This window comes from Typopeltis vanoorti, chromosome 10 (assembly GCF_054136105.1).
Source record: "Typopeltis vanoorti isolate ZY-2024b chromosome 10, IOZ_Tvanoo_1.0, whole genome shotgun sequence".
Classification (NCBI taxonomy): Eukaryota; Metazoa; Arthropoda; class Arachnida; order Uropygi; family Thelyphonidae; genus Typopeltis; species Typopeltis vanoorti.
In genome coordinates this window covers 65,437,678-65,463,841 of record NC_143558.1, presented here as the reverse complement: position 1 = coordinate 65,463,841, position 26,164 = coordinate 65,437,678, and the positions used below count along the sequence as shown (strand labels likewise).

General features: G+C 37.3%; 1 long non-coding RNA gene across 1 annotated transcript in view; it reads right to left on the bottom strand.

The window, feature by feature from the left end:
- The window catches only part of LOC150102477 (uncharacterized), a 355,066-nt gene extending 331,675 nt beyond the window's left edge, over nucleotides 1-23,391 (bottom strand). The window contains exon 1 of the long non-coding RNA XR_016548952.1: nucleotides 23,257-23,391. This is a non-coding gene — a long non-coding RNA (uncharacterized LOC150102477). The remainder of the gene's footprint in view (nucleotides 1-23,256) is intronic.
- Between the last annotated feature and the right edge of the window lie 2,773 nt (nucleotides 23,392-26,164).

Below are 26,164 nucleotides of genomic sequence, written 5' to 3'. Positions count from 1 at the left end.
TAGATTTCGCAATAAACTAAAATGTGTATTGCAAAGAATAAAACCGTGAAATGACAGCAACAACTGTATAGAAGGCCTTTTAATCTTCCAACCTAACAATAAATCGCTACATCCACAAACAAACTTTCTGTGAAATAGGTGAACTGCTTGTAATACGGCAAAATATCTTTCGTAGACAAAATGGTACCTCTATACGTATTCTGGCAGTAGTCATTTAGAGTCAAAACAATGCTGACAACATTGTTAGCAATCGGTTGCGTCTTCTCAAACCGCTTGTGTTTGCCAATAGATGCAGAACGGCGTCGCTATCTTCGTGTATGGGGTGGATGGGATGCTAAAAGAGTGATGGGTGACGGAGCCGAAATTCCCCACCACTATTCTGTAGGCAATAAGCCATCTACACCGGCTATAGCCTCTATGGGGCGATAAATTTACCGTTTCAGAGAAAAACTGACAGCTTTAACAAACCACGTTGTAACGCTTACGGACGCAAGTGAATTTACGGCGCACGAGCCGCTACGTATATGACAGGAACTTCTAAAAAGTTGGAGATGTAACAAAGAATTCCCATCTGTATTTCATCTTTCCCGTCTCATTCTTCCACTGACAAGAAATTAAAAGGAAAAAAAAAAAAACTGGACGTACCCTTCCTCATTCTCTCTTTCTCTAGCCTTAAGCAATCAGGAAGAGAAAAATACGACAAGGGGAAAAATCCGGTGTTAGATATGCCCCGTAGAGAGGTTTACCTTCTAGGAAAATTGTAAAGCACTTTCCCCTCCCACCCCAGAAGTCAACGAACACGTGATTAGCGCAAAAGGAGAGTTAGAACACCAGGTTGTTATTAAGAAATTAGATCATCGTATTGAGATAAATTACAGCACCCCTATAATGCTCGCTCGCCTACAATATATAGGAGGATAATCAGAAGGGCTTGCCCATTTCTGAAAAGACTTTCGAGATAATTGCAGTGCAAGTGAAGTAGTTTTCGACTGAACTTTATCTACAGCCTGACGATTCTACGAAGAGGAAGGCTAAGTTTTGATGAGTCATTGGGAACTCCTGGTACTTATCTCCAACAGCTTCTGATTCCGGGAATTGATGAGTAAATATATTGTTACAGATTTCGTTGCCTCGTTTATGTATCGAAATGTCTGTTTCTTGAGACTACCCCATATCATGAATACAAAGGGAAATTCAGGATTGTGCTTTTGGTCAGAATTAAGGATAATTTTAGTGAATGTTTTTTTTTTTTGTGATTCACTAAAAATTAATTCATTAAAAATTCTAAGAGTCTAAGCTTTTTTATGCAGTTATCCCCCCCCCCGCAAAAAAAATCTTATTGCCGATTGAGCATTTAGAAAATCCCTACATATCGTCCCATCCCCAATTTCAGTCCAAGAGTCTTAAGTTATCATTTTTTTATAAACAAGACAGTGCATGCCATTGCAATCAACAGAGAAACTGCATACACAAAACTGCAGAGTGTTTGTGCAAGCCAGCATAGCACAGTTTCACTATTATTACAAGTCCATAAATCACAGCAAACAAAAGGCAGACATCTCTATTAATTCTCCAATGGCTGGAAGGTGTGCACAGTCTTTCGGTAAACGATTCTGGCCAGTGACAACATGTGGTGGGCGCGTGTCATTCACATGACAACTTATTGCTACATTACTTAGAACTGGCGCGCTATCTCCGCACAAGCTCCTTTTGGTGTGTGTGTGTGTGTGTGTGTGTGTGTGTGTGTGTGTGTGTGTGTGTGTGTGTGTGTGTGTGTGTGTGTGTTGTACATACGACATCATTACCCACTTGTTTTCTCCTGTATACAAGCACTGTTGATGGGGTTGGCGATAATGGTCGGTGCCACCATTCACAAAAGGACCGTGCAGTGATCACGTGACCTACTAGAGGAACCTAGTTAAATACAAAAATAATGCACGACGTCTCCATAGTAGGACAATGCTAATTTGCTATAGAATTCTGGAGTGTGTTAATTCTACGAAGGGAAAAGTTGCCCTTCAACTTTACGAGGTCGAAGCAGGAGGCATGAATTAAAGCGGGGAGGAAGAAAATGGAATTGAAATAAGAAAGGATCAGAATACGATAAAAGCAATATTTTTGCTGTGTTTATGTTATGTAAGAGGCATATTTAATTTAGAAGTACTGAGCACGATATAAAACTATATTAGTGCTCCTGGGTTCAATACAACACTTGATAAGTATTAAAATTAGAAAAAATATCAACAACATATTTTGAACAATCTCAAAAAATATAAAAAAAGATTTAAAAAAATCGAAATACAAAAACTTCAATATAACCTGATGAGGACCAAATTTCGAAACAGTTGTCAAGTCAGTGACACGTAATCTAACAGTAATAAAAGGCGAACATACAGGCTCCTATGCAGAGTTCGTGTCTTTTAAGAAGTATCTCATACCATGGCGACTCTCTGATGGCAAAGGTTGTATTCTCATACGCCCTCTGGTAAATTTCGAAACATTAAGATTATTTCTATATCTAATTATAAGATATTGATGGAGCCATAATACACTTCATTTCTAAACTTAAATAATTCTAAGAATTATCAAAATTACAAAAAAAAAAACGAACAATTTTAAAGTTTGGTATATTTATTAAAAAACAGTGATGCGACATTGGTAAGAGAGGAAGGTGTTAAAGTCTGTGACAAAAAGGGGTCTGACAGTTCTATAAGGAAGAGTGATATCACTCAAACAATAAAATATTTATGATAATTTTATTGTTCATATCATTCTATACATGTGAACATATTTATTCATTCAGAGAACTGACCGATGCAATTCAACACTCAACAGACCGTATCCCCACTTGTATTTTGTTACTAGTCAACTTGGTATATCCAAAATGATGTAGATAAGAGAATGGGAAAGAAGAGGGGCCAAAATTTGAAAAATAAAACGATATCAGAGTGTACTCTTTTAAAAAGGAAACATGAATTCTTCTCTCAAGTACCAAAATTTTGATGTTCTCTAGGACCCATTTTAGGTTTAAAACCTGATAAAATAATTCAACATATTTCTATATTTCAAATTCTATGAAGTTCTATGGGTATAGCTAACTTTTACTTTAAACACAAAAACCTTCAAGTAACACACCCCCAACATCGACTAAGACGAATATACAAACGCTTCGGAATAGCGCCTTAAGAAGTGCAATTCCGCTGCACCACCCCATGCGGAAAATCGTAAATTTTTCACGATTACTGTTGGACCGCTACCATTTAAAGTTTTGAATTCATAGAGCATCGCAGGATCTCAACTGCGTAATTTTTTTCTCTCTTCTCTCTTTCACTGAATGCGTGTCAGTTGCGTAGGATTTCTTACTCGGCGAAATTTCCGGAGGAAAGTTTAAGGATCTGCAATTCCTTCATCAATTTCCCATCACAGAAGTGTGCTCCAGAGGACAATTAATTTTAAGTAATTGCTTTCAAGAGAGTACCGCCAACTTTTGTAGAGATGCTGACGGAATGAATAGGAGCTAGCAGCGTGAATAACAGACTTCACTACGTGTTTACATTTGAATAATCAATGACAATTATCACACACCTAATAGAGATGTTTACACAGACATCTTGCATGCAGATGTAGTCGGATGAATAACGGCAAACCTTTCCTTCTGGTAACATGTTTCTGATCCTTTGTGTCTTTTATTGATCATTGCTGCAAAATTAATAACATCCGGATGAAACCGAATCACTAGAGAGAGAGACGAAAATGTCAATAAAAACAAAGATGGCACGAGCAAGATGAAGAAAAATTTTATCGTCTGACAAGAATACAAATAATACCGGTTAAAAAACAACAACACAAAAAAAGAAGTGTATGTTGACTTTTGTATATGATACACGACTGTAAATCCCTTTAGAAAAAGGTTTCTTGTATCATTTTTTTCAAAGTTTCTCTCTAATTTTTCTATTTGTTTTTCTAAATTATATTTTCCATTTATTTCTTTTTCATTTGCTTTTATATATTTCTCATTTTATTCATCTTTCTCTTCCTGCATTCTAACTTCTTTCATCTGCCTTCGTAGAAAGGAAAGAAAGAGAAAAAAGGTGGTAATAGATTCATTGGCATCTATTTTCCACTACCTGTCTAAAAGAAAAAGGTTAATGAGGTATGTTCGTCATCCTGCCTAAATAAAAAAGGCTAATAATGTATGGTCGTCATCCTGCCTAAATAATAATAAAAAAAAATTAATAAGGTATGCTCGTCATCCTGCCTAAACTCTTATCTTCTTTAAATAAAGCAAGAAAGAAATCTGGTAATATACATTGGCACCTCTTTACCTCAACTTGCCTAAAAGAAAAAGGCTGATAAGTTCATGCTGCCTAAAAGAAATAAAAAGGCTGGTATCTTATCTTTACCAATTTGCTAATTTCTACAATATGTTCATAACTCTGCGAATGAGTCATTTATTCATATGGATACCTCCCTTTTCTCCCCCGTCCCGATTGGGGTGAGTTGAGCCCCCTCATGGGGAGTTAAGTATTTATGGCTGTAGATCCGTGTGTGTTCACGGGGCCGGTTTGCTTGCTTGCGGGATGAAAAATCCCAGATAAACTGGGGAAAAAAAACCTGCTGTCCACGCCCAAGACCGGCTAACTTGGCTATGGCTGAGGAAGATCCTTAAGCTCCTCACGTCGGCGACGGGAATCGAACCCAGGACAACACTCCTTTCGCAGGCATATGATTGCAAAGCGCAGAGCCACTAGGCTAACCGCGCGGACGGAATAAGTCATAACAATCGAGAAATCTACAAAAAAGTTCAAACATAAGTAAAAATGCATTTATTTCGCAAACTTCCTAAAATACCGAAGAATACTTCTTATTAGCATGTGTAACAATACTAATGCAAGCCACATTAATAATGTCAAGCAGATAAAGGGATTGTATATACATTCTTTTTTAAATAACGAAACCTGTGGTAAGATCATAATTAAAAGAAACACGTATTAACCACAGTGAAAATTATTTAATTGTAAATATTTCATCCTAAGTATCTTAGGACGTCATCAGTACAGTAGTTTAAAACACAAATAGGAATAACATACAGTTAGGGCGCATGATTACAATAGAATCTCATATATAAAGAAAGTGCCGAAGCCCTACTACACAGACCAAATTTAAACCGCAACGACGTTCTTACTATTCCTAAAGTATGGGAAATTGTTACAAAATTGTGTAAAATAATTATTATATATTTACAATTAAATACTTTTCACTGTGGTTAATACGTGTGTTTCTTTTAATTGTATATACATTCATCACAGAATACTTCAGATATATTGAAAAACGTACAAATATATGAAGTATCTTTTTATCAAGTTATTTATTCATGGTTTATAAGAATGAGAACAGGGAGAAATAAGAATAGCCTTTGCCAGCAGCAATAATATCGTGATAGGGTTCATGCGTGTGCCTACATACACACTGAAGAATTAAAAAAAAGTTTTTCGAGTATTGGAAAACGCAAGCAATTAAAGCTGTAAACGGTACCAGCTAGCGATCATGAAGGGCTCATTAATATTTTAACCGGTGGATTCAGATTTGCATGAACATTACGAGCCCTGATCAGTATGCAAGCAACGTTCGCGTTGTAGTTTTAACCAGTTTCCCCCCCCCCCTTTTCCGCATCTCTTGCAACAGCAAGCCGATTCTGTAGTAAGAGTTTTTAATATTTAACAAAAATTGCATGTTTTCAACATTTGAAAGCAAACTAGAAGAGAAAAATTAAAAGGGACAGTTACAGCCCCCCACGGTAAATAACTGAGGACGATATCACGAATGACAGAGCATTGAAAATCAATTTAGGGGAAAAAGTCCACTAGAATTAGAACTCTATCAGTTACTAAAATCATTTGCGCATGCGTCCTGATAATAATGGCCGAAGCACACGTCACTTGAGGGGAGGAATACGAGACAAACAGTCGAAATGATTTAACACCCTGTTGATAACATTACAGTTCACTGTCCAACTACCCCCCCCCCCAAGTGTGCGTGTGTAGTGTCGGAGAAGATGGAAAGGGGGGTTGGAGAAAAGAGGGCATGAAGGAGTTAGTGCAGAATTCGTTCTTAACCAAACTAGCTGGCATTAAACACAAGTAGTTTCGTCCGGCCCAATTCTCTTGAAGTAAAGCAGCATTTTGGCCCTAAAATAGCCACATTAGCTTAAGAGGAAACGGAAGTTCTTCCCCCCTTCCACTCAAGGGGATGAAAGGTTTCTCGTGCACTTGTTTAACCTCCTTACTGTTCATCTGTAAACACACTTTCTCAAGTTACACCCTTTAGGATCTGTGCTTAAATGAGAGCCATCTACCGGTAATACGAGATGTAACGGATGTGGAGGAATAATTGTGCGGACAAAGAGATATTTACACTATTATTATCTTGCTGTGGTGTTCTTGTAATTTCTCATTTTCTATTCTTCATTTTGGCAGTCTGATTTCTTTCTCTCTTTTCGTTCAATGCGTTTTTAAGAAAGTTGGTTTCTTATATACAGGATGGTCCATAAATCCTGGAATATTCCGTAGAAATTTACGTGTAGTCATAACTAATAAAATAAACTCTGGTGATTAAAATACTTGTGGAGTTGCTTCACAAAGATGGGCCATTTCTACGGAATATTGCATGGCTTATGGGCTACCCTATACAGTATGACAACTTCAATTTGATTTTTTTTTTTAAACGCATTTGTGTAATCTCTTACATATTAAAATAACTTCGTCTGCTTCGAAGTGGTAGGAAGTTACGCTATGCTATGATGCTTCCTTGATAACACTGGCGTACGAAAAGAATATGCTATATATGTCGTCTATGATTGGTTATTACAAAATAGGCAAATTTTAGCATGCTACACGCGCTGAAGCTCTGATAAATAAACGACTATATTCATTAGATTCATCATGTTGAATTGAACTAAAAACAGTCTTGTGAAATAAAGATTTTTACACCTGAGTTTCGCAAATTAACATCACAATTTGAACATATGGGAGTATATTTCCAGTACATAGAAATATACTCATATTTCCAGGTAGTGGTATTATAATAAAAAGAGATAGATGGCGCTTACAAGGTCAAGGCTAAACAGGAATTTATTAAAAGGACAGCCGTGTTACCTTGCATTCACGATTCTCTTGATGGAGTGAGGGGGTAGAAGATATGGGTGTGATATCATCGCACGTGTTAGGACGAACATATCCAAGACTAAAACGTAAACAGGAATGATTTCCATAGAATTCCGATTGCTACACACACCATTTCCTACAAATGGGAAAGAATATTAAGTGACTTAAATATATGGATTCTAAGTTCGTGTTAAAACAGCGATACAACTGATAGGAAGTGACGTCATTCTTCATATCCTTGTAGAAATGTCCTCGATTCTATTTCGTGTTCTGATTAACGATCATAGAGGAAGTTATTTAACATATCTAACTACAGGTTGTGGATTTCCCACGACAATGACAGTGTCGCGTTTCGTTGTTATGGAAACGATTTAGAAATAAATGCGTGTTGCTAAGTTAGCGTTGACAAAAATGAATAATAATGACGTTTGATTTGTAGTAAACAGAATAAAAGAATATTTGGATGATGTAAATCAGTTGAGCGGAGAAGCAATCTTTAAGGGGGGATGTAACTTTAGCGGTCACCACTTTACTCACGGTAGGAAGGATATTGACCTTTGGACTTGTCCTTAAGGAGTTGAGTTTGGCTTTGACCGCTAACCCGACAGAATATGTGACCCTCATTTCCTCCAGGGAACAGACCTCATTAGCGACATTACTGTAACCAACACACAAATTTCATTTATGGGTTAACAAATACAGTGCAAAAGCGTCCACGACAGATTGCAATCGCTTTATAAAACAATGGCCTAAGAGTTAAGGGATGGAGGGGAGTGGGGGGAAGGTTAATTAAATGACAACTATAGACAGAAATAGACCACGAACGCAGGTAATTTTGGATGACCTACATAACCATTTTTAGTAATGTCGACCATACACAAGATAATAAAGTGGACTTTTAGATCTTTTTATTGTTCCTGGTTCAAATCATTTTCGTTACTTCGTAGCATTTAATTACTAACTATCGCAACAACACACCCAAATTGGTTGCCATTCAAGAAAATTAGTTTGTTTTCCTCCACTGTTTCTCTATCATTTTCTTGTTCTTTCTCCTCCCTTTCCAAGTCATTATTAAGATTTGGTGACAAGCGAAATATGAGATTTAGGCTTACACACCCTTCCTGTTAGGAACTGTAGATAAATTAAAAAATATCCACATTGCTGCTGTTTTAGGAGCATATTATAGTTGAGCCCCGGATTTTCAGTCTTGTGACCCAGCTGTCTTTCGTGAACCAACTATTCCACTTCGGTCCCATTGGGTTGGCTACAAATAAATTAAAACTTCATAAATCACCAGGATGTGATGAGATTACTGCAGAAATGCTAAAAGGAGGTGGGAAAAGTAGAGTTCAAAAGAAGTATAATAGTGCAGAGGCGTAGCTAGGGAGGGGACGATTCGCCCCGGGCGACACTTTGAACTTTTTTGGAACTTTTGCAGTTAATTCTAAAATACAGTCTCGAGAACTAATTTCCAAATATTGTAATACTACTGCGAATTTTCCTCACAATTGCTGTAAGTGTTGCTAGTTGTGAGAGGAGTTTTTCTAAATAAAATTGATTAAGAATTACCTACATTACTATGAAATAGACTTCGAAAATGTCATCGACGATTTTGCTAACAGAAAAGCAAGAAAAATAACATTTTAGAATGTGGAAATTAAAGTTTTAATTCAAAAATAAACAGTGTTTTAATTTATTTCCCTATACGTCGTTTTGACTTTTTGTAGTATTTTGGGTGTGTATTGAGAGGGGCGGCAAAAGCTACACCACAGTAATAGTGTGCAGAGCTTCCGGACTTGATTGACGTGCAGCGTAGAGATTAGAACGTGGATTCAAAAAGGAAGAAGCTGCAGAGACCCATTTCACTGAGACAGATCCTTGAAAAAATGTTTAGAATTTCAAAAATTTGTTGACCTCAAAAAGGCTTTTTATTTGGCGAATAAGAAAATGCATACACGATGGTAAAAGCATATGAAACTCTTGCCCAACTTATTCGCATTATGACTGCCATTAACAAGTTTCTCAATAACCGGTGATGGCAACAGCAAGGCTTGTGTTAACGTTGCGAATGTTTTCAAGTAACAAATAGAGCAAGACAGATGTGTGTGTGTGTTACTTGAAGCCAGCTAGGTTGGATTATCAATAATGAGAAATCAAACGTTCTAGCTTTCTTAAAGGGTTTTTTTTTTTCAAGCGGGTTTCTCACTTCAGTTATCTCGGCGACTGATATTGACGAATGAAGAGGGTAGATTAGGAATGGCTTCTGGAGAGTTTAAAAAATCCGGAATAGCAGTAAGAACAAAGCTTCAAATTTACAATGGAGGGGGGGGGGTTCTCATTCTTTGCATTATGGAGCCGGACATGGCTATGTTGTCAGAATGTAGAACATTCGCTTGGTCAATAAGATTACGTTAAATGAAACAAAAGGTGTTAGAGAAAAGAAATAAACTCCGAATAAGATGGATTAACAATATCAAATAAGGCTTAATAGAACTGGCTTACAATGACATGAATCAATGAGTGTTCGGGACACATGCATCAGACGTGAAAAACTGTTCAATGTGGTGGGATCTGCGTAATCGTTGGTTGCTTGAACAAGGGGTCTGTATCTCATACTAATACACTTTAGGTTACAAGCGTTTGGGGGTCGGTATTCACATAAAAAAAAACCTTTTCAAGTTCCACAAATCAACTGTAGAATACATGCAAACAAACACTAATTAGGGTTAGGAACATACCCCTTTATCTATTACACCAGGGAATACACTCCACCTAAATGATGATGCGAGATGGACACCGACTACTTGCTGATTCAGAAAACTTAGGATTAAAAGAGTGACCATTACTAGAAAGTGAAGAGGGTTAGATTTAGCATACTTACACCTTTCAATAGACCGAAATATCAAAGAATGAAGTCTTAAAATGGAACCAGTGTAAAATTAGTTTTGACAGCACTACTTGAACGATTAGCTTCTAAGGCTATTCGTTAGCCTTAGAAGCTAATAAATAATTAGCCTTGAGGTTTTTGAAATAATTTTTGCTTAGCCTTAGAGGTTTCGGCGATTAGCCTCTAAGGCTAATCACATTCAAAGCAACGTTTTCTATAAAATATTCAGCTCCACAAATGTTTATTCGTTTTTTATTCCACTCATTTGTGCTACTTGTTTTTGTCATATTTTCTTCCACTACCCTTCTCATTATAACACATTTTTTATAATTTTTTTAGTGCCTCTCATCATCTGTTTTTAGTCTTAGTTCAACGACTGGAAAGTGATATGCACATGACATGTTTATTCACCCCCCCCCTTCTCTCCAGGGGACAAAAATGCAGTAATAATAAGGCCAGTTTTTTTTTTCCCCTTTCCACTTCTATATATACATGTATAACTGTGTCATATCTGTAGCGGGAGTCCTATCTCTTTTAGATAACTGCTGAAACAGCTTTCAGAAGCTATCTGCTAAAGAGTAGGAAAAAATAGAAGGGGAAAAAAAAAATACTTGTCACAAAGTTAACAAATGATTCACGTGACTTCAGGACCTTGGGGTAATGCACGAACAGAAGTCTGAAGCCATGAAGGGCTAGACACATAATTAAGAGGTTATTACAGCCTGATTCAGTCACTATTTCAAATGTTTTCATGTTGCCAGTTCTTTAAATTTCATTTAGAAAATGTTCAAATAACTTCCTTAACGTAACAATGGCTAACTAGTCGCAACAACCTTTAGTGACACATTGCGAAAACGTCACAATAGAACTCTATTGAATACACGTTTGGGTGTCAAAATTACAAGAAAAGAGGTTATGGTGTTCTAATTTTTAAATTTACCGTTAAACTAAGACTTTAAGTGACAATGTGTGAAGAAAAAAAAATCACTAGGCATTAACAAACCTGTTTTGAAAGCAAAAGAAAAAAAAAAAAGAAGTTAACAGTTTAGAATTAACAATGCGTGCTTAAAGGCAAAAAGGAATGTATTAGATTGTGACATTTGTGCCAAAAGTGAAATTGACTTTTAAATTGCTGTCACTTCCAACTTATTTTCGCGTGAATGACGTAACAATGAGACAATTGCTATCGTTAAGGGCGTAAGACATGCAAAGAATGACGTCATACTTTATTTTGTTTTCTTTTTTTTAGAAATTTTAATAACAGTAATAGAAGAACTGTTTCTTTGCCCCCCCCCCCGTCTTTTAGTTAGGTCTTCAACTATCTTACATTTTCTTTGGTTTTTTTTTTTAAAGGAGGACACATTATATACTTGACCTTTTAACGTTCCCATACGGTAATAAGCACCAACAGATGTACAAAAATTTAGTATTTTCATAAATATTTTTAGAGATGACTAATACGCCACCTGCATTGTAAGATGCAATGAATTCATGTTTGATGAAATGGTTTACGGCAAGTAATGAATAAACAATGCAAGCCAACTGCAAGTATGACTAAGCAGGGAAAGTCAAAGGGGTAGAAATTGAGTGACGCGACTCCAGTTCGGAGAATCGGTTTATGTTTTCATTACTGTCAGTAAATGAAACATGATTGGCCTTTCAATTAAACTTGAGACAAGAAAAAAAAAAAAAAAAAAACGTGGGGGTGTGTATAAGATAAATATAGATCTCACTCGTTATAATAAGTCTCGTTTATGAGACTTATTATAATCAGGATAAATAAATATCCTGTGTTCATTCCTCTTTTAGAAATAGGATCAAATTACCATTAATCAATGGAACAATTCATAATTCAAAACATCATCACATAATCAGAACCTCAAAAATGCAAATAGTCCATTGTGATTGTCAACAATCGGCTATGACGTCACTGTTTTTCAACAATGTTTGAAAATGATCACTTTTCTTAATCGCATTGTTTGAATTTCAAATTTGGATATTCAACTGTTTAATTAGCATAAAGAATAGACCAACTAAACAATGAAAACTCATGCATATATAGGTACGTTTCATATACGTTACCATAGTTACAAAACTTATGCAATAATACTGTAGCAGTTAAGTTATATGTTCACATTAAAAAAAAAAAAAAAACTCACTGATTAGACCATTTTTCAAGTTCCAGGATCAACTGTAGATAGTTACAACTCGATATCGGTTGATGACAATATTTAAAGCAAATTTAAACAGTAAGCCTGGGAGACAGCCAGATCTACATTCCAGCTTATACTTCCACACTAGTAGACCTATCTTGATCTTTATTCACCAGACAAGAACTGTATGCTACTGACAGTAAAAGTAGGAGCCTATAGTACATGACAGAAGACAATCAGATATACCAAAGCTTAAATTTTCTAAAATAAAGAGCCAAAATGCTTTAGTTCGGCTGCTCTCTTTCTACTTGATCTGAGGAGAACCAACCAGTCCGAAACAGCTGTCAGGTCAGTGAAACTTTATGAAATGGACTAATAGAAAGCGAATATATAGACGCTTGGGGGGCGCCTATATCTTCTAAGTGGTCCACATTAAGGCAACTCCTGAATGCCGGCGGGTGTATTCCCGTAAGCTGTCTGGTTAACTTATTTTTACGAAATTTTCATAGTTTCTACATTCGGCTTCGAAATAATGCGGGATCTAATCCACTTGACTTATATTACTTCAATATTCTGTTAAATATCCCGTTTCTATTGACCTTGTACATTGGAAAATAACCCACATTCAGACAATTCTTAAAAAAAAAAAAAAAAAAAAAAAAAAGAGATTTTTTTTTTCCCACGGAATCTATTCTATTACTAACTCCAAACCTTTATAAAATACAAGAAATATCTATTAATAGCCAACTTTTATCACCTCCACCTCATTCAAGACTGCCAATGTGGATTCCGTCACTGACAATCCCCAGAAAATCATCTTACTTATGTCATCGTCCTTTGGATAAATGCCACGAAAACGTTCGGAGAAACAAACAGATGTTATCGACATCTTACACACTTGATCAGGCTGGCATAGAAAGCTTATTGGGGGTCTACGAGTGGTGCTGATCCTGAATTTTTGCAAATTGGCTGGCTAGAAAGAAATCATTAACCAAATTCCGACAAAACAAGGTGGTTAATCCTTATTCTCGTAATCTCCTGTTTGTATGTTGCGTATGTTCTTTTGACCGGTTTACATGTTTTGTGAAAAACTCCAGTTTCCGGGAGGAAAAAACCCTTCCGTCTCCATATGAGAACGGCTAACTCACCTTCAGATGAAAAGTCCTAATAAAGATTCTTCGCGTCCAGACGGCATTCGAACCCGGGTCTTTCTAACTAAAGGGCATCGTCGATAACCGACTGAGCTACGGAGGCTTATTTTGCGTTATAAATAAAAAATAATGTTTGCAAGTTTTCTTCCAATTCATCGCAACTGCATTTAAGAAAACAGAAAAAAAATTTTTTTGAAGTCTACTTTTTAAGTCAAGATAGTTGCGATTGCTTTTTTTTTTTTTTTTTAATCTCAATCTCCAATCCATCGAGGTAGAAGAGAATTATTAATATTATTTTCAACTTTTTCTAAACGTTTATAATTTTTAAAATGTTTATTTTTTTTTCCTTTGTCGGATTTGCAATAAATGCATCTGAATTACAAAAAAAACTTTTTATGGGAAGTCGCGCCGTTCAAAATATTCGCTCTAAAAATGTATCAAGAATACGTTTATGAACTGTATAATACGCTAAGCATATTCTTGAGATGGAAATGAATATCTTATATTAACGTCTGAAGCTACACAGCCATCCGCGAACTAACTTTGTGGTTTATCGCATCCCGCTTGAATTCGGACTTTGAATACCCTCCCATGACCCAGATGCGATTGGTTTGTGTCACTGGTCGGCAAGTGCAGAGAGCAGAAGCATGTTCGTTGCAAAGTAACCGTTCTCTCGGCGGTCTGATAAATGTCCAGTAGGTCTCAGGGAGAACTGTAATTGGCCGCGTAGTAGGCAAACATCTCTACTTCGTTGTTCGTGGATCTTTGGGGCTTCCTCGTTCCAAAATGGCATTTATTAGAAAACTGGATTACCGCACGCCGATGTGTGCCTGTAGCCACTTCGTAATATAATTTGGCAACGCCGTGAGGACAAGGCTATACGTTCCCTGTCTGAGTGGTGAGGAGAATTGTGGTGTGCGAAACGAAAAAAAAAAAAAAAAAAAAGAGTCAGAGTTAAGGCCAACAAGTAAAAGAAACTTTGTGTGTAAGAAAAAAAGTAAAAAAATAATGAGCCCCTCAACATTTAAACTTTTGATTATTGTTATAAAAAGTTCAGTTTTCCAGTTGAACCAGGAATCATAGCGAACATTATTAAATTAAAAGGCTCGAAACAGGTCCAAAGTGATATTCCAAAAAAATTCAGCCAGTTATTCTCGCAGGAAAGAGAGACCCGGTCTAACCAGAATACGTTTCCATTAAATTTATGATTTTAACCTTTGCATCACCAAACACGTATTCGGTCACTTGGGGATATCAGGGGATAGAAAACTAGGTTTTCTTGACCCGCATTATCTTCTGTTACTTGGATGTATACTGAAAGGCTATCGTCATGTTTACATGCATAAGAAAATTCACGTTTCAAGTATTACCTGTTCATCTGTGTTTTAAGTGAAGTACTATGTAATGGTGAGGGAACGCACACCCACACTGTCCCCCTATTGGCGCCAGATGTGCAAAGATAACTGTAAAGGTCAGTCGAACCTAACAATGTGTGCGTGTGAGAGAGAGAGAGAGAGAGAGAATTTAATTCAAATTCTGGCTTAGTGGTTTTAAAACATTCAACTGCAAACATTACGCCATCATGCAATTAAAAAAGTATCGTAAAATATATTGACAAAAAAATATAAAAAAACAAATAAGAAGCTGCTTACCAAACGTAAATCTGATTTTGAAATTTGCTACCAGCGTGCTGGCTTAGACTGCGAGAACTCTGGAGACCGAGTTTGTGCACATGCGCATAACATTCGAGCTTTTGATTTTTGTGATGACAATTGTTTAAACATAATATTTAATTTTCATTATTAACTAACAATGAATACAGATTCGACCTGACGTACATTTGATATTTGTGTTTCATTTGGTAATTTTTTCCCCCTCGTATAACTAGCATCCGGGTGTGTGCCTATAGTAGGATTCGAACCAACGGCTCGTAGGAAGTAAAAAAAAAACAAACAAAGAGGATTTTCTACGTAATTCTCATCTTGTCACTATGCAGTTGGCATTGAAGAACCCCCCCCCCCTAGTCATTCTTAGAATTTACTAGCGCTACGGAAGCACTTCTTGAAAGAGAAAAATGTAAAATGTGTGTAGTGCACACAACTTACAGCGATCGGTGGGTACTCTTTCAAACCTGACAGGAGAGGCTGTTAGGGAAGTCGCCTTCTTGCTGAGAAAAAGAAAGAAAGAGCGAGCGAGAGATTCTTTAAAAAGAAATCACACCAGCATAAGGGAGGAGAAAAGAGATAGAAAGAGCGGGTGAGTGCGCGCCCGAGAGAGAGAGACTACTGTCATTCTCCATCTGGGTCAGGGTCTGTTACTCCCAGCCGCTTTCGTTTCAAACCTGCCTGGGCTGTAAAACTTATCACCCTATCCGTTTCTCTTACTACGCTCCGTCTTGACACCACTACCACTTTAAACTAGGTACAGAGCAAGTTTTCTTTTTTTTTTTTTATTCATTCTCTCTCTCCCTCTCTCTCCTCTAGGAGTAAACAGAGTCTCTGTTCTTGGAAGAACGCTATCTCCCACATTCATAGATGAAAAATTGCATGCCAGATTCGACGTAGTTGAGAGGTGCGGGGGGGGGCAAGTCTATAGGCCTTCAACTAAGGCACTATGTTCAAACTTTATCCTTAATGACCTTCACAGACAGTAAAGGTGGTGGAGTATGTAGACCGTAAAGGGGAAAAACGTAGTATGGCCAACGTATTCTGGTTCGATGCTGAATCTAGCCTTGTCTCATCGTAGATTTACTAACCTCAGGAGGAGGGAAAGAGCAGCACTTTCCCAATATGCACGCTTTATTTTTTTAAAGTTACTTTTAATACGTTGCATTCGTTGAGTGGTTCGGTAAGCGTCACCTATTTAGATAAGGGCCAGAGGACTTCGCTCCTTAGGCTATTACTCTCCCCTAAGTTACGTCATTATGGATGGTCCCTAAGACTGATTAAGATCCTATTAAAGACAGGATACATTTTTCCCTTCCTCTAAGGAAGGCTAAGTTAATGGTCTTAACAAAGAGGTAAAAGTTTTTACCAGTAACTCGGGTTTTTCTTCAGGAAAAATTGGCGAAAGTAGTTAGTCCTTGAACACCTGCAACCCAAGACGAAACAGGACTAATCATTTTATTCTGTTAAGTTTCAGAACCCACGTGACTTCATCTAACAGACAATTAGACTTAGAAGAGTCACTATTTATGCGAATGAGTCATTCGTGACCGTCCCTTAAAAATGACCTAGAAAAATGTTCAATTTTGTGACGAGGGGAATCATCTAGAAAGTTGTCTTATACCTAATTATATAAACTTTGAACAGGTCTCTATCTCCTCGTCTTGTCTCCAAAATTTGTAAACGCCCAAATCCGTCTTTCCTCATAAGAGCAGTCATTCGTTCCAAATATCAACGCGATGACTTTCCCGTGCATTTTCTCATGGCTGGGTTGTTTTGGAAGTACAGCCAAAGTACCAAAGACGATGAGGTTCGTGCCTAATATCTGTTAATCGAGTGCTAACTGCATGTGCAAAATAAGTCAATTCTGGGAGATTTACTTTTTTGTAGGATGAAAAAATGCCAATTTCAGGAAGAGAAAAACATGCGCCTCCGCACGAGACCGGCTAACTCGATTTCAGTTGAAAAGTAAATTTTCTCAAGCTTATCAATATTCTGTGTAGCAGTTAATGTTATGCAATGCACGCTCGCGCACACAAATTATCTGAAATTTTGAAGGCAAAAACTTCTTTTTTTTTTTAACATTATTTCCTCTCACACACATGGGAAAAACAGGTTTTAAGTCGTGATTATTATTATTATTCGTGACGAATAAAAAAATGAAGCAGATATCTTAACCATTCTGGCTGAATCACTGCCTTATTTCACTGGATGTAATCGTTCTACTTATTACAATACGCTGAACCAAATCAATATAGCTACGGATGAAGACAGCTGGGGCAATAGCAATCGCATAATAATTATTGTACCAAGGCAACTTTGCAATTGAGAATATTATAGAAATCCAATATTCTATCGGGTTCTTTTACAAAACTCCACTGTACGTTTCAACGAGAATAAAGGACACTCCATCCCCACGATTCGTGCACACGCACAAGTCCAACAACTGCATGCGGCTCTCTCAGGGAAGCGCATCGTGACAAGCGGATAATATAAAGATGTAGTGGTTAAGGAGAAGAAAGAATAAAATAAAAATGAGATTCTTTCTGTAAGATGTGTAATTCACTGTTCGGACCAATGCCCTCTCTTTTGACTTACTGCCGTAACGAATTTTAATGACACTAATTAGTGTTCTTTGTAAAGATGCCGGGTGCAAGATGAAGCAAGCGGCGCACAGTGACAAGGCGCGCGCACACACACACACACACACTCCATCCTGCAACAAACCCATCTGTTGTGTCGGAAAATGTTGCAAATACTCGAAGAACATCCAGGTCCATGTAGTGATGTATTAGCGCTGGTGCTCTTGCATTAACCGCAGGCGCACGTGCAGCTAGTCAACACCAGTATATGTGACGAGGGTTCGTAATCATAACTTGCTGTTTATGAATATTTTTAAAGGTTTCTTCAAACATAGTGAACCAGAATATCTAAGGATAACCATGAAGGCTATCAGATTACGCTATAAATATAAAGAATAAAGGCTGTTAAAATGTTTCTCCTAATATTTATAGTATACTCTGATAATTTCAATGTTTATTCCAATATTATTCGTGTAAAGGCTACCAGAACACGCAATAAATATTAGAATAACAATTAAAGGCTAAGAACACACTATAAATATTAAGATAACAATTAAAGGGTATCAGAACAAGGCTATAAATATTATATTATATATATATATAACCTAAATATGTTAAATTATAACCTAAATAAATAGATAACCATTAAAGCTATCAGAACACGCTATAAATATTAGGATAATCATGAAGGCTATCAGAATACAATTTAAGGATATCTGATGCCTTTAGAATATCATTCGAGATTTTAATACCTTCAACTGTTAAAATATCCATCAGTTATATTTCATAGCCTTATAATGACTAAGGAATTTTTATAGCCTTTACAATACCCTTTAAGTTTATCGTAATTGACAGAAGATGTCTTTAAACGAACTCCGCATTACGCTTAACTGATCAAATTAAAGAGTTAAATATTTTAGTGAATTATTTTTTAAAGACGATTTTAGTTAACAGTAAGCAGACTGAGCAGGAAACCCTAAATGCTCTATGGCTTTTTGTATTTAAAAAAATGAATTTCAATAGTTGGTTTTTAAAGTTACAAATAAATTCATTGAACTACTAAAATATTCAACAGAATATTTTCCCCATTGTGTCTTTTATAAAGCCAATATTGTTGGTCATACAGCGTTAAACCGCACTAGAGGCCGGGTTATGGCAAAGCCTCCTAGCATGCGTTTCCATGCAACCGTATCTGAAAGCAAAACAGGAAGCGAAAACATGATGACGAACTAAAGGTCGTTGTTCTAAACGGAAGATTGTGCAGCATTCGATAATGCACTGACTATCTACAGCTTTTCTAAACGCATTACAGCGAGCCTGAATGTAAAGGCTGGGTGATTAGCAGGTCATTTATCAGTTAAACTAGTCGACAAACACGTACCACTGTTTCGAGTGACATCGGTTTGAAGGATAATGCTGAACAAGCAAGCACTCGGCTGCCCATTCGTTCCATGTACAATATTGACAACTGCTTTTCACTAACAAAGCATTTTTCTGATAAGAACTCACGATGAAGCGATTATAAATTTAAAAAAAAAAGTATTTGCATTTAAGGAGGATAATAAAGAGCGCCACCTACCGGATTTGAACTGAAAGAATAATTCCCCAACTATTCTTCGCGAGCTTTTGCAACAGAACTTTTAGTGCGGGGGAAAAGGGGGAGGGGCGTTTATACTACGTAATTCAGAAATGAACCTATAAATAATGTCAACTATCTTTAAGAAGACAAACTGAACGTTCTCAGCTAATTAAATAAATAAAAAATATCCGTAAACTTATATATGTCAGTAAATAGCGTTACATGTACAACCAGACTGTGGGGAAGCTGTTTCAAAGCAACCACTTTGCACTGCTTCCTTCAAGCAGAGTGCGCATGCGCAGCATAGCAGAATTCGTTGGTTTTATTAAAAAAATGATATCACCATGTTTTGTAATATTTCTAAATTTTAACGTTCGTTCGGTCATTCAACTATATAAAACACTAATTTTGTCACTTTGTAATATGCATTGTCATATTCTTTATCGAACGGATTTCATATTTCTTAGTTCAACTTTTGCTCCTGAAGAAAAAAAAATTAAGCCCATCACTGTGAGGGCATTTTATTATAAGAATAAGATGAAATAATATAATACAATTAAATAGATTACTCTCCGTAACGAAGTATATAGAAACCGCCAAGGGAATTTGAATATGTTGAGAAATAAGGAAAATTAGGACGAATTTAGAAGACATTCGAATATTAAAGATTGCATTTTTTAAATTTATTTATGATTATCAAAATCCTTTTTATGAGTTCTAATTCAGAACTCATTCCATTTAGTTTAAAATTATTTCATTGAAGTTTTATAGATTTCGGAGCCCGTTTTCCCCCCCCCCCCCTTTGACAGTAGTATATAATAGAAACCTGTAGGAGTCATCAAAACTATGGGAGTTTGTTTCTTTTAACAATTTATTTTTCGAGCAATCCGAATGCCAGTTTTACTTAGGATGCTAAAAATGTAACTGTTTTCTATTATTTCATTATCTGCGAATTTTTACATTAGAATTAGGGTTACTAATATATAAACAGCACTTGGATTGTAAATTGAATGTTATAACGCATTAGCACATATACTTATTTATTTTTTTCTTTTTGCGCAATGTGTTACTGTGACCTTCGCGCTTGCATGGTATCTCTGGTCTCAAATTATAAGTATGCAACACACACACACAGAAGAACGTCCTGCAATCAACCGGCGTTTCCCTTGCTTGCCCGGGCTGAGCTCCACCTTTCCCGGAGAGTTTAACAACACGCTCACACGTGGGCCAGTGGTGTCAAATCTTGCCTTCAGCCTATTTGGAGTAGAGGAGGTGCAATCCATGTACTTATCAACCCTTGGAGCCTACATCTACAAGAAGCACCCGAGATGGGTTGTAGGACTTCCGTGATTGTAGAACTCGGTGATCGGCTGGCGCCAGAAGGAAAAAAGGGGACCGAGGGAAGGAACTTTGAACCTTGTGTATGTGTGTATGAGAGAGAGCCTACGAGTTTACCTTCAGGACACAAACTGCGCGTCAAAACACAAGGCGTCTGGCGTCGTTAACAAGCCTCTGGTCTCAGCTGTGATTCGCCTTCGTGCTCGTTTGGTAGACAATACAAATGGAAGCTGCTTACAATGTGCGACGAGTTGATGGCACACGGCGGGTATATGTGGTGAGAAAGAAACCACAAAACAAGTAGTAGTAGCAGCAGATGGTCGACGACTTAATGTATTAAGAAAGAGACGATGTTGCAACACATACAAACACAACAAACTGCGTCACTGCTTAAATCAACGTAAGCTGAACTTATTTGGAGATGAGAAGCAGCAACAATAAAAACACACTCGCTGCACTTTCGACTGTAAGCATTGAGAAGGAAAACAATGATTTTGGGACGTGCATAGTGGCACGAAACAAACATGAAATACTACTCCCCCCCCGGCGGAATGATGAAAATATAATTTAATCCAAGTGCTGACCGATCTTTTATGTAATCCCCCAGGAATCACCAACAAAAACAATGTAATTCCATGGACGTTTGGTAGCACACTTAAAAAAGCCACTGTTAACGAAAAGCCTTTTATTGGATAAAATAACACCACTGATTATATTGGCATTCTTAGATCTAAATACAGCAAATCAATCCACGGATGCGTGTTTTGCCTTCGCATAAAAAAAAAAAAAAAAATGAGTAAAGAGATTCAAATCCTTTTCTGTTTTAAGTCTTGTATGCAGCCAGCAACATAAACCGTCACTATTGAAGCTATTGTTAGACGTACAAAGTTATGATCAAAGATGGAGGTCAAGTGTAATTTCTCCACACTAAGGCTTGTTAAGCGGGCCTGTTGTGTTGGTCTTTTTTTTTTAAATTTTATATATATATATATATATATATAGGGTGCCTGCGACTTGCAGGACTAAGATGGGGGAGGGAAGGTCATAGAACTGGGAAATGACAATCCGTATTCCGACGACTTTGAGAAGGGAATTGCGGTGTTTTTAGGCAGAGTTTTATATACAGTTCAGAAACTGAAACTTGCCTGAAGCAACATCGAAAATTCTACTCGTCAACAACGAAGGTACCACTTCCTTTTCCCGACCACGTTTATACGATGGGGAACCACTCAACTATAAAGGGATCGCCATGGTTGTTTTAAATTACGGGAGAAGCAACCGAGGTGTAATCAGAACAGTTTGTGTGTTAATTGCACGTGTTCTATTTACGCTGCATGTTTTAAGGGATGAAAAACCCTTGCCTCACTCACAACCCGGCTAACTCACCTTCAGCTGAAAAGTCCTTATAGAGTGTCTTTGGATTTAAACCTAGGTCTTGCAATCGAACAACATCGTGGATATTAACTAAACTACGGGGCTGGAACCTTGTTACAAAAACGTGCACAAATGTGAATTAACATTTAATTATTAGTATATCCCTTATCTTAATTTCGTTTTTGATAAGACTGAATATGAAACGGCAGCAACCTTTAGCACTGTGAAAGTGGAACAAATTTTGCCGGATGTTTTAAAATTAACAAACTTACATAAATGAGAGACGCCAAGAAAGTGCAATTAAGCCAAGGTTAGGAATAGAGAAACTTTCACTGGATAACAGATATTTTATTTGTATATTTTTGGGTATACAAGACATGCATAATGATGTCTTATTTATTCCTGACCTCTCCATGGAGACGTGAGACTCATTGTGAATGCCATCCCTTCGCTGGATTTTTGCATAATGATAGTTACGTCAGTGAGAGGGGGGGGGGGGGTTCAGACTTACATCATAAATGCTCAATTATAATTCAGACAGCAAATAAACAAGTCGAAATTTATTGGAATGTTTTGAAACGAATTTAATCACTTACATAATTGAATGTTTATGTTTTGTATTCTTCCATACAATGTGCTGGAAGATAAGATTATAAAGTCACAAAAAAAAAAAAATCTAAAAAACCTTGGGTTACAGGGACGCAAACGAATACATTATGTGTAACCATGAGCAGCATATTACGACACAGACCAAAAAAAAAAAACCACCAACGCAAAGTCACTTTTATAGAAAACAAAGCAGGAACTAGATTGGGAGTTCAAGGCCACTGTTATAATCTTGTCCTGAACAAATAAAAGTCTAGATTCTGCACTGGGGTTATCAGAAAACTACCCCACCTTATACCTGCTATTCACGAAAGTAGAATATAGAATACAATGCTTTGACCAGGTTAATAAAAAAAAAGAAAAAAAAAAGAACTATCATGGAGCGTCAGCAAACACGCTGAGCAGCTAATGGACTAAATGCACGACATGTTAAAGGAGTAGATGCATTCCTAACCATCCCTTTCCATTGACAAAACCCGCTAAAGAAAAGCGGTAGTGAAATATTTTTGGAAATTTTACTATGTCACAATTCTCAATAACTGCCTTCCCAATTTAAAAAAAAAATAATAATAATGCTATAAGCAGCAGATTTTTACCAGCTATGTACCGAACCTTCGTGAGTATAGTTTTATCAAAATCAAGAATTAATTGCATAAGTGTGCTAACAAATGTAGAATTTACAGAACTGAATATAAGGTTAACAACCATCATAGATTTTTTTTTTTCGTTGTTAAGTTTAACATCATGAATGCCATCTACCTGAAAAAAGTCCTCGGGTCTCTTCCTTACTCAAATCTTCGCGTATTTTCTTAGAACACAAGGCAACTATAGTCTCAATTCTGTTCACATCGACAGGAAGTAATCAATTTTGACAGCCAAGTAGTCAAATAAAGCTATCAGACATGGCGCCGTATATCCCACCAATAACAGACGATACGATTTGAACGATACTGTGCAAAAAAAAAAAAATGAATATTGTTAATCTCGAACCAGAAACGATAGCGTGCAACTATGAGCGTAATCCAATAAGAGAATATATTCTCTATATTAAAACAATAGTTGTTTACTGCAAAATACAATAATTGTCTTATTTTGTAAATTGATACAAAATATATTTTTGGAGATGTTTTTCATATAATGCAAACTGTTTGCGTTGAATACTATCAATAAACCAAATAACTTCTTTGACACAAGTGGAAGTTTGCGCAGATTAGACTTCTAATTCAAAACGGTTAGTTTCAAGCCATTTTTTTTTATGCCGACCGGAAATCATAGGTTGCGCCATCGTAGCATATTGTGAATTGGCGAGACTTCGACTGTGTGTAGATTGTAGTCGTTGAATGGATAAATATTTATATTTATTATCATTTAGCTATGAAAGCAGTAACTTTATTTCTTCCTGTACGTTTGTATAATATTTTTGTGTTTTAGCATTTCTGATTTACTCGAGTATGAGTGAAGTTTCACTGCGAAGGTAGTTGGAAAGACTAATGGATCATTGCAACTACTTTTGCCGCTAGCTGATCTATGTTTGTGGCCGGATAATGCAGTTTTTTCCCGCATTAAGTTTATCCTTTAAAAATGTCAGCATTTACAAAGATGTATCTAAGACTGTTATATTCAATATACACTTGTTTTTCCCTCTCTTCTTAGAGTTGAATAGCCTTGAAATTCGACTTATACAACCTTATATACACTGAAAATTACTGTAAGCCTATATGCATAAGCCGTCTACCAAAACATGTGCTAAGACTAATCATGCAGCTTCATGTATAGCAATGGCCTGAAGGAAGAGCATGGATTTGTATAACCTGAATACTTTCAAGTTTCCTGAACAATACATATATATAGAAGCTAAACACGCAAACGAAGGAGAGTTAAAAAAAAAAAAAACTATTTGGTGCTCCGACTACAAAAAAAGTGTATTTTTATCTTACATTAAATATGGTCGGTGATTTTTTAACGGGTTCGAAAAAATATTTAACGGCATGCTGACAGATTCTATTGCCTTAACTATGACACGACCTTTCTGGACCTCAAATAAAAATATAAAAAAAGGTTTAGAACCTTTCGCCACAGATTACAGCACAAGGCTGAAAACGTCATTCTCCAGCAACTGTGCGATATATCACAAGCCAACTATATTACGATGTACGTACGCAAGAACAACATAGAGGTCAAGCTCCGTGGGAAAAAGCCAATGCTGATAATTTGAAGTCAAGGAGCTAGAAGTCTTTCAATTCCCCTTCAGTGTAGTGTGAAGTATTTTCAAAGAGCGGAATTGAGGGAGGGGGAAAAAGGGGAGGGTTGTCCAAGTTGATTCTTTTGGTAAATTACTGCTAACGCTGAACAGACGTCATTGAAAAATTCAGAGCAGAATGGTTTAGTGCTTCTCCCTTCCCAGTTTATGACAAAGAAGTGGCTTCTGCGTCCTCCCTTGCCAAGTTTTGCAATCTGGAGTCTTATAGGAAACACCAAGATTTTTTCTCCCCTGCCCAGAGGACGGAAACAAGCGGTGTTTAGGATCTACGTGCGACGGTTTCCTGTAGCAATTCCTTGCCATTACCGAAAACCACCCCATTATCTAGGTTATCAATTCATGCATTACGCACAGAGCGAACTAAAGCTTCGGAAGATGTCGTTTCGACAATGCCGGCCATTTAGCCGACCGGTAGTGCAATCGGTGTTCTATTTAACGACGTGTTGCAACAATACGCGTAGATCGTGCCGTATATTATACTTAACAGGCAATACCTCAATGGGTGGGTGGATGACTGGTAGTATCGAAGCTCAGAACGCCAACGGTGTAATGTCTTCCGCGACTGCCTCCCCCTTTAACATTTCTTGCAAGACTGATTTACACCTGAAATAAGTGACCGTTTCCGCGGCGCACACACAAAAAAAACGCTGCTTTGCAAAAACTCCCTTTTCGATTTACTATAAAATTCGTCACAAAAATGGTATTTTGCCATTAACCGAGGACAAAAAAAAAGGGGGGTGGAGGGGGAGATGCGGAAAGGAGACGTGTGCTCGACTGCATGTGATAGCAAGGAAATAAGCGACCCCATTATCGACAAAATTGTGGTCCTGCCCGGCCACCTGCCGCTAAGTGCAGCGACCACGTGTCGGCGGCCGACTTAACTTGGTAACGCTTTTCGGAGCTTGAAGTGACGCCAACTGTGGGAGTGAAGCATGCCCGTGCTGTGTAGTTGGAAGTGAAATCGCAGTGGGGCATGAGAACTCGTAAAAGGGTAGCTAAGGGTTTGGATTGTCTCGCCTTTACACATTTCCCCCTTTTTTTTTTCCCTGGGGGGGGGTGCGTGTAGGGTTTATAATAATGATGCACCAAATGTCGAAGAAGACGTTTAAAATTGTGATAGTCAGTCCGGGCTTGGCTATACGACCAGAGTACGGTCTGTATCCGTTGTTGCTCGAACATCCTGTTTCCTACATGCTGCAGCAGGAAGCTCCCCATACAGGGAGAAATGGGTCAGCTCTGATTACGAGAAACTTAGCCTACGCACTGATCTTTCTCCCAGGTGTCGACATTGTTGATAACCTTCCCAGATTAAGCGACTGTCCCCAACAAAGTTTGGCCAAGTCTAAAACCAGTGCGGAAAAGGAGGGAGGAAGAGAGTTGTTTAGCACGAGATTTATGACCTTCACT